The following is a 10395-nucleotide window of genomic DNA, read 5'->3' on the forward strand; positions in this document are numbered from 1 at the left end:
GACACTCCTATTTTTAGCAAACTAGCTCCCATGCCTCACTTATAAATAAGAGCCCCTTCCTCACTTTTTCAATCATCCCTCATCCCTCATTCATCCCTCACTCATTCATCATTCTCTCCTCTCTCAATTCTCTTAGCTTTCTTAGGCCTCACCCCTATCATCATCTTTGCATAAAGATTTTCACAAAATTAGCCTCTTAAAGAACCTTTGGTTGGCCACCTCGGAGAGCCATCAGCAAAGAAGCAAAGTGAAAGAACGAAGGAGCCCTTATCAGTCAGAGTCTTGGGTGACAGCCACTCTGAATTGGGTTTAATCTTTCTTACTTTAATTTAATTCAAGAATGTTCGCTATGTGTTTTGTTCTTGTTTACAGCAATGATAGCTTAATTTTATTTAAGCTAGGATGATTGCTTTGATTTTTAATAATAATTATTTGATTCATGCTTATAATATTTGTACCTTAATCGATCATGTTTTCAATTAAAATCAAGTCTATATTTCATTCATATGTGATTGAAATGCACCTGAATTAGCTGAGCAATCCTAACCAGGCGATGACTAATGGATTTATAATTGAAATGTGCATGCTCAATTTAGATCCTAACCCGATTAAATTGCAGGTTGCATAACATCCCTAACCAGACTCTGCTATCTGCATAGTTTTTAGATTTGTGTGATTAAACTGTTTCAAACCTAACACGTCCCTGTTACCTCGCACGAATACTAAGAAACCCTTAGTAAATAAGGATCAGTAAAATGCGTATTTACTATGTAAAGGATTCCGAAAGGACCTAACGTGGTTTCCGAACTCATAAAAGATCGAGTTGCCATTGAATTTTTTTTGAATATTGATAATCATGTTGATAATAATTTGAGTTTAATTAAAGTAATTGTCCTAGCTTATTTATGTTATAATTGTTGCTTATTGTGTTAATTCTGCTAAAATCTATCTCATTCATATAGTTTGCATACTTAGGATAAATTGCATTAGGGATCATTGCATTTAATTTCATATACTTAATTTTTCATCACTTCTCAATTATATTGTTTTTATTTATCAAATTGTTAATACACTTTTACAAATTAAGTGACTTAGCACAAATACAATCCCTGTGGAGACGACAACTCGATACTTACTTATTACTTGATAGCGACTGTGTACACTTGCATGAACCCGAGCGTTACAAGTTTTTGGCGCCGTTTCCAGGGATTGTCAACTGTTGCCATAGTCATTTTTTGTGAAATTATTTATTTTCAATTTGGTTATTTCTAACAGTACTAACTTATTCTTTTCAATTTTGTAATTTTCTTTCTAGGTGTTTATGAGCATAGATCAGATTATTGATTTACTCCCAGTAGACCCTGAAATTGATCGAACTTTTAGACAAAGATGACGTGAATGAATAGCTCAAAGACAAAAGGAGATGGACCTTGGAAATCAAAATCAGGACCAAGGTAATGAAGCCAAACATGTACGAAATCCTATCCTTATTGTCAATGATAGGGATTCATGCATCAGACAATATGCTGTGCCCTTTTCAATAAGTTAAATCCAGGAATTAGAAGGCCAGATATTGAGGCAATCCAATTCGAACTGAAACCAGTGATGCTTCAAATGCTAAAAATGGTGGGCCAATTTAGTGGTATGCCCACGGAAGATCCACATCTCCACCTTCAATTGTTTATGGAGGTGAGTGACTTATTCAAGACAGCTGGTGTGACTGAAGACGAACTGAGGTTGAAGTTGTTTCTGTACTCGTTGCGAGATCGAGCACGAGCATGGCTCAATTCATTGCCACCAAGATCTAAATCTACATGGCAAGAATTAGCAGAGAGATTTTTGGCTAAGTATTTCTCGCCTAGCAAAAATGCTAAGTTGAGGAACGAGATCACAACTTTCCAACAATTGGATGACGAGTCTTTGTATGAGGCTTGGGACCTATTCAAGGAGTTACTTCATTAGTGTCCTCATCATGGGATTCCTCATTGTATCCAGTTGGAGACATTCTATAAAGGTCTCAATGCAAATACAAGATTTATGGTAGATACTTCTGCGAATGGTGCAATTTTGTCTAAATCTTGTAATAAGGCTTATGAGATCATCAAGAGGATCGCAAGCAACAACTATCAATGGCCAACAAATCGAATAGCTTCAGGAAGATGTGTAGCTAGAGTTTATAAAGTTGATGCTCTCACTTCGTTATCAGCTCAGTTATCGTCTATTTCCTCTACGTTAAAGTAGTTTACCACTAATGGTGCTAATAATTTTGTACCTCAGCCACCAAGTCTGTTTGAAGTAATTTTCTGTGTGTACCATAGGAAAGGCCATTCTTTCTAGAATTGCCCATTGAATCCCGAGTCAGTATACTATGTGGGAACCAATATCAAAATAGGAGTGGATAACGACCCCAGTCCAACTTCTATAATCCTTCATGGGGTAATCACCCCAACTTTTCTTGAAGCAACCAAGGAAATGGACCAAACAACAACTTTATATAGCATAGACCCAACCAATATCAGGGGTTTAATCAACAAGCTCCAAAACCACCTCAAGCTGAATCATCAAATAATTTGGTGAACTTGTTGAAAGCATACATGGCGAAGAATGACGCTTTGATCCAGAGTTAAGCAGCAACACTGAAAAATTTGGAAAACCAAATGGGTCAGTTAGCTACGGAGCTTCGTAATAGACCACAAGGAACCTTGCCAAGTGATATTGAGAATCCAAGAAATTTGGGTAAAGAACATATTAATGCAGTGGCATTACGAAGTGGTAAAATTCTGGAACCCAGATTGATTGATGTTGAGGACGAGCTTGTTGAAAAGGGGGAAAGTCAACCAGCTGTTGAAGTCTCTACACCAAAAGAGTCAAAATCTTCAAAGACTGACAAGTTAAATCCTAACTTAGTGAATTTAGATACTTTATCATCTTCTTTGGATGCAGATTTACCTACCCAGAAGAGTTCTCCGGTTCAACCGAAAGTTCCATCACCTCCATATCCACAAAGATTGCAGCAACTCAAACAAAAATAAAAGGTGCAATTCAAGAAGTTTTTGGATGTTCTAAAGCAATTATAAATCAATATTCCATTGGTGGAGGCTTTAGAACAAATGTCGAATTATGTGAAGTTTATGAAGGATGTACTATCCAAGAAGAAATGACTGAGTGCATATGAGACTGTCGCTCTGACAAAAGATTGCAGTGTGTTTCTGTAGAACAATCTGCCACCGAAATTGAAGGATCCAGGAAGCTTTACGATACCCTGTAACATTGGTGAATCTTATTTTCGTAAAGCTTTGTGTGACTTAGGAGCAAGTATCAACTTGATGCCTAAGTCTATTTTCAAGATGCTAGGGATAGGAGAAGTAAGACCTACAACTGTGATGCTCCAACTAGCAAATCAATCTTTAGCATACCCCGAAGGAAAGATCGAGGATGTTTTTGTAAGAGTCGATAAATTTATTTTTCCTGCTGATTTCATTATTCTAGATTTTGAAGTAGATAAGGAAGTGTCAATTATCCTTGAGAGACCTTTCTTAGCCACGAGAAGAACGTTAATTGATGTGCAGAAAGGTAAACTCGCCATGTGAATTCAAGATGATCAGGTAACTTTTAACATTCTTAAAGCGATGAAATTTCCCGATCCGACAGAAGAGTGCTCAGTTATGGAAGAAATAAAAAACTTGATTTCTATGGAAAGCCATCTTGAAGAAGATTCATTGGAGAAAGCCTTAGGGTTTGACCCTTTGGAGGATGAAGAAGGTGAAAAAAACATGGTTATGATGGAAGCCAACCCAAGGAATTTTATTCAATCCACATGGTTTAAACCATTGAAATTGGAAGTCAGAGAATTTGTACAACCCAAATTGTCAATCGAAGAATCACCTACACTTGAACTAAAGGTACTTCCTTCCCATTTGAAATATGTTTATTTAGGTAATTGTTCTACTTTGCCTATGATTATTTCAGTCGAACTGACAAAAGATCAAGAGGACCAATTAATTTCTGTTCTAAAGAAATTTAAGAAAGTAGTTGGTTGGACTATAACTGATATTCGAGGTATAAGCCCTTCATTTTGCATGCACAAAATTATTCTAGAGGACGGTGAAAAAGCTCAAATTAATGGGCAAAGGAGGCTTAATCCTATTATGCAGGAAGTTGTGAGAAAGGAATTGATCAAATGGCTAGATGCAGGAATCATTTATCCTATTTCAGATAGTTCGTGGGTAAGTCCAGTACAGTGTATGCCGAAGAAAGGTGGAGTTACGATTGTTAAGAATGAGCCTAACTAATTGATCCCAACAAAACTGTTATTGGTTGGAGAATTTGTGTAAACTACAGAAAGTTGAATAAAGCCACTTGGAAGGACCATTTTCCGTTGCCTTTTATGGATTAGATGTTAGATCGACTGGCAGGCAATGAATTCTATTGTTTTTTAGATGGTTATTCGGGATATAACCAAATAGTTGTCGCTCCAGAAGACCAACACAAAACAACCTTTACTTGTTCGTACGGTACATTTGCTTTTAGGCGAATCCCTTTTGGTTTATGCAATGCACCTGCAACATTCCAACGATGCATGATGGCAATATTCACATATATGGTTGAAAATTTTGTTAAGGTTTTCATGGATGATTTTTCTATTTTTGGTAACACTTATGATATTTGTTTGAGTAATTTAGCTAAGGTACTAAAGAGATGCGAAGAGACGAATCTAGTCCTTAACTGGGAGAAATGCCATTTTATGGTTAAGGAAGAGATTGTCTTAGGGCATAAAATTTCAAAGAAAGGAATTGAAGTTGACAAAGCAAAGGTTGACGTAATTGAAAGATTACCGGCCCCAATGAATGTGAAAGGATTCAGAAGTTTCTTAGGCCATGTCAGTTTTTATCGAAGGTTTATCAAAGAACTTTCAAAAATTTCTAAACCACTGTGTTCGTTGTTAGAGAAATATACAGTGTTCGATTTCAACAAAGCATGTTTAGAAGGTTTTGAAGAGCTGAAAGAACTGTTAATCTCAGCCCCAATAATCATTACACCTGATTGGAGCACACCTTTTGAGTTGATGTGCGATGCAAGTGATTATGTTGCTGGAGCTGTGATGGGTCAACAAAGGAATAAAGTGTTTCACCCCATTTACTATGCCAGTAGAACCTTGACGGGAGCCCAACTCAATTATACGGTAACTGAAAAAGAACTATTTGCTATATTTTTTTTACTTTTGACAAATTACGCTCATATCTTATAGGTACCAAAGTTATAGTATTTACTGTCTATGCGGCCATTAAATACTTGCTCACGAAGAAAGATACGAAATTGAGGCTAATTCGTTGGATACTTGTACTCCAAGAATTTGACCTTGAGATCCAAGACAAAAAAGGTGTTGAAAATCAAGTAGTTGATCATCTGTCGAGGTTGGAACAAGATGAGGTAACTCGATCACATATGCCTATCAATGAGAATTTCCCAGATGAGCACTTATTTGAGGTGAATCGAATTCATGAAACACCTTGGTTTGCTGATTTTGCTAATTATCTTGGATGCGGAATAATTCCTCTAGAATTGACATACCAACAAAGGAAGAAATTCCTTCATGATAGTCAGTATTATTTCTGGGAGGACCCATTCTTATTTAAACAGTGTGCAGAGAATATAATCTGAAAGTGTGTAGCTAAAAGTGAGATTGCTGAGATCTTACATCATTGCCATTCATATCCAAGTGGGGGACACTTTAGTGGTGCATGTACCCCAACAAAGATTTTGCAAGCAGGTTTCTTTTGGCCTACATTATTTAAAGATGTTTATGCTTATGTGAAGAAATGTGATAGATGCCAAAGGAGCGGAAACATATCATGGAGGAATGGGATGCCCTTAACAAACATTTTAGATATTGAGTTATTCGACATATGGGGCATTGACTTCTTAAGACCGTTTATTTCTTCATTTGGGAACAAATACATCTTAGTTGTTGTGGATTATGTGTCCAAGTGGGTTGAAGCTGAAGCATACCCTACAAATGATGCTAAAGTAGTCATGTGATTCCTACATAAGCATGTGTTTACACGATTTGGGACACCAAGAGCTATTATTAGTGATGAAGGTTCTCACTTTGTAAACAAATGGCTTAAGTGGTTGCTTGAAAAATATGATGTGAAACACAAGATTGCTACTGCTTATCACCCTCAATCTAATGGGCAAGTTGAAAGAGTGAACCGTGAGATCAAAGGTATCCTTGAAAAGGTAGTATGCCCTAGCAGAAAAGATTGGTCTCAAAGGCTCGATGATACATTATGGGCCTATCAAACAGCATTTAAGACACCGTTAGGAATGACTCCTTATCAGTTGGTTTTTGGGAAGGCATGTCATTTGCCATTAGAGTTGGAGAATAGAGCTCACTGGGCTTTGAAGAAATTGAACTTTGATCTTAAGCAGGCCGGTGAGAGAAGGATGTTACAACTGGATGAGTTGGAAGAGTTGAGGTTGTTTCCTATAAGAATGCCAAAATGTGTAAAGAAAGAAAAAAAAGATGGCATGATAGTCATATACAACCTCGCGAGTTTAAAGAAGGTCAGAAGGTTTTATAGTTCAATTCAAGGCTGAAGTTATTTCCAGGAAAGCTGAAATCCCGATGGAAAGGACCTTATACCATCTATTGAGTTTATCCTTATGGAGCTATTAAATTGTACGACAATCACGGAGGTACATTTAAAGTTAATGATCAACGTCTAAAACATTATTGGGATGGTGAAGTTGAGCGAGTTGAATCCTCGTTCAAATTAACAGACCCTTGATTTTTCAGAAACTTGTTTTGTAAATAAATAAATAATTAGGATTTATTTCTTAATTTAGTACATTTAATTAATTATGTCAAAAGAGACTGGAACTTAAGCGGGACCGCTGTGACCCCTCCAACCTTTCCTAGGAATTAAGTTAATGTAATTTATTGAGAAAAAATTTTGTAATTAAGATTTAAAATTTCTTTTAGTTTCATTTGTTTTGTTTAAATTTTAAATTTTTATGTTAATAAAAAGGGTCAAATTTGGCCCAAGTACTAATCAGTTTCTTTAGTAAGATACAGTCTGAATTTGAGGCCTAAGACAACAAAAAGAGGAAAATTCCACACCTATTGCCGCCACTTCCATTGCTTGCCGCCCAAGTAGCCCTAATGTAGCTAAGTTTTTGCTACATGTTGCCCTAAATTTTCCCTATATAAATCCCTTTTCATTCTACTATTTTTCATATCCCTCAAAGCAATTTGCTTAAACCCCAAAAAAAATCCTTAAGCTTTTCTCTTGGGTCGCCAACCTCAAATCCTGAAAGAAACCCTAATTCTTTTCTCCTTTGTTGGAATCTACTATTTCCGCCACAAAGAAATCGTCGGGGCATCAACATCGCTATTGCACGTAGCTATTATCACTGCCGCACACCACCATTGTTGTCATACGTTGCTTTCGCCACTGCAACCTTTTCACTGTCACAAGGTTTGTCGAGCAAGTCCTACCCACTTGCCGATTTCTCTTCTTCCTCTGTAAACAGAACTTTGCCAAATTTTCGAGAAAATACCATGTCTCGTAAAAGAACTATATCGTCAAAGACTACTCTTGAAAACCCGATTGTGAATGATGAAGAAGTGAAAGAGAGATTTGATTCATTTTTCAAGCATCAACCTATGATGCCAGAAGAAGGTTTTAACTTGAAGAGTAATGACTTAATGGTTGTCCCTCTGCCAATTAGAAAGACAATCAATGTTCTCAAGTGGGAACGATTTTGTGATGCTCGTTCACTTCTCGATGATGAAGTAGTTCAAGAGTTCTATGCAAGTTTGACCACACAAGATGCCACTGAGGTCATTGTTCGAAAGAAAAAGGTACCTCTTACCTCTAAGTCCATTAATAATTTGTTTAACTTACCTGATGTTGAAGAAGATGAGTACTACCCTTTGATGAACAACATCAATTGGGATTTTCTTCAATAAGTGCTTGATGTTGTAACAAATCCGAGATCCCAATGGATTATAAGAAAGTATGGGAACCATTCTTGTCGAAGGGAATGCCTAAACCTAGTAGCAAATGTATGGTTTTATTTTGCTCGCTACAGTTTTATGCCTATATCACACAGTTCCACCATCTTGATGGAAAGAATGCTCTTATTATATGCAATTTTGACAGAAATGTCCATTAATGTTGGGAAAATTATTCTTAAGGAGATTTAGGACTGTGCTAAAAAGAAGACAAGAAGTGCTTATTTCCCATCATTAATCACTTCACTTTGCTTAAGGGCTTGTGTTAAAACACAAGCGAATTTGAAGGGCAATATGTCCAAAGGTGCATTACAAGTCATGATCTAAAAAGGTTAATAGAGAAGGTGTATGAGCTGAATCAAAGTGAGCAAAAAGAACCAACTGAGCCAGGTACTGAGGAGTCAAGGAACGAAACTAAAACTGAAACTGAATTAGTTTCAAACACTTAAGAAGAAGAATCTGATAAGGAATCAGTTGAAGACCCTGAACCAAGGGTTGAGCCAGAAGAAGAACTAGTCAAGCTAAGTGTTGAACCTGAATATACAACTCCCTTGCTGACTTCTACAAGTACTTCAAGGAAATCAGAATTGTCAATGTTGATGGATATGTGCAAGTTCATGCACAATCAACAACAAACTTATTGGAAATGTGCAAAAATTAGAGATGGTTTGATTTGAAATACTTTTAAGAATATCTCTAACACTTTTGTTCCTGAGTTCCCAGATGCTATCTTTGAGACATGGATGGACGATACTGATTATACAAGCAGAGAAAGAGCTAAAGAAGACAAGGGGAATAAGTCAAAAGAATAAAAGGGGGGATTCTTGTCTTTTTATTTATTTATTTATTTTAGGTCTTTAGGAATTTGTTTCTTTAGTAACTAGGATTTAATTTCTGCAAAATAAAACATAGCAAGCATGAATAAATTCTTCCTTTAGAAAGAAAAAGACTAAGTGATATGGTAATGGGAATAAACATGTCTAGGATTGGATTATGAGGAAAGACTTGGTATTTAAGCAGTCTTAATGACTCACCTCTCTTTCTTTTTAACCCTACCTGGTGTTCATTTTTCATTCATTATTTTGTTCTTGCAATGAGGACATTGCTTCTTTTTAAAGGGGGGTAAGGCAAATAATTGCTGCTCAAATTTTCAAGTATGTTTCAATTATTTCTTTCATGAGTATGTTTTAATAAATGAAAGTTTAGAGCAATTCTTTGTTAATAAGATAGCTTGTATGCAAGCATGAATGATGATTTTATCTAAATTACTATATGTTATCATGAAGAATGAAATGATTGTATGATCTTAGTCTTCAGTACTGTTTGCCATGAAAATTTAGTTTCTTTTGAGATTAGACATGCATGAAGGTTTATATCTTTAGAAGTGACTTAGTAACTTTCTTGAGGCGAAATCCTAGGAGACATAAAAATCTAAAATGATATAGGCACCATTTTCTTTGGATCGTTTGAGCCTTTTCAAGCCTACCTTATGATATTAGACCCTTGAAACTATAATTTTGAGCTTAAAGGCCTGTTTATTGCAATGAACCTGTAACACCCCTAACTCGTGACCGACGCCGGTGTCGGACACGAGGGGTTAACGGCCAAACCCTCTCAAGATACCAACCAATTTGACATTACCAGTCAGGCTGGAAAACTGCGTCACCGTCGCCTTAAAAATCATATCTCGAGTTTCAAAACTCGGAAACTGGTTTCGTAAATTTTCCCTGAATTTAGACTCATATACCCATCCATGGATTTATTTTTAGAATTTTTGGTTGGGCCAATTGGTACAGTTTATTAGTTAAAGTCACCCATGTTACAGGGACCGACTGCTATGACCTTCGCGCATTACAACTTGAATATCTCCCTGTACAGGGCTTTAATACTGGTACCGTTTGTTTCTAATGAAACTAGACTCAAAATGGAATCTTTACATATAAGGAATGACTCCTAATTCTTTCTGGATAATTTATGGTAAATTTTCAAAGTCGCGACAGGGGACCCAGAAACCGTTCTGGCCCTGTCTCACGAGAACCTTAATATTTCTCAGTATGCCGCTCATATGGTCGTTTTGTTTCATCCATATAAAAATAGATTCATCAAGGTTCAGTTCCATAATTTACTCACTATTTAATTCTACTTCTACTATTTTTAGTGATTTTTCAATCTCATCTCACTGCTGCTGTCCGCAACAGTTACTGCAGTAGACTATGCCAATTTCATGAATTTTTCCTTGGCCTTAATCATCCATCATACATGACACAAATTATGGCCACCTTATCAAAATTTGAGTTTCTAAGACTCGTGGCTATAGGTTCTAGCATCCCACTCGACGACCACATAGGCCATTTTCACATGGCTTAAAGTTTACA

The 10395-nt window shown here is 36.5% G+C and overlaps 1 non-coding gene across 1 annotated transcript; it reads right to left on the minus strand.

Annotated features, from left to right (window-relative positions):
* Positions 1–1872: 1872 nt before the first annotated feature.
* Positions 1873–1979, minus strand: LOC128294784 (small nucleolar RNA R71). Its single transcript, XR_008285091.1, has one exon. It is a non-coding gene; the product is annotated as a small nucleolar RNA R71 (small nucleolar RNA).
* Positions 1980–10395: the final 8416 nt, after the last annotated feature.

This window comes from Gossypium arboreum, chromosome 6, assembly GCF_025698485.1.
Source record: "Gossypium arboreum isolate Shixiya-1 chromosome 6, ASM2569848v2, whole genome shotgun sequence".
Taxonomy (NCBI): Eukaryota; Viridiplantae; Streptophyta; class Magnoliopsida; order Malvales; family Malvaceae; genus Gossypium; species Gossypium arboreum.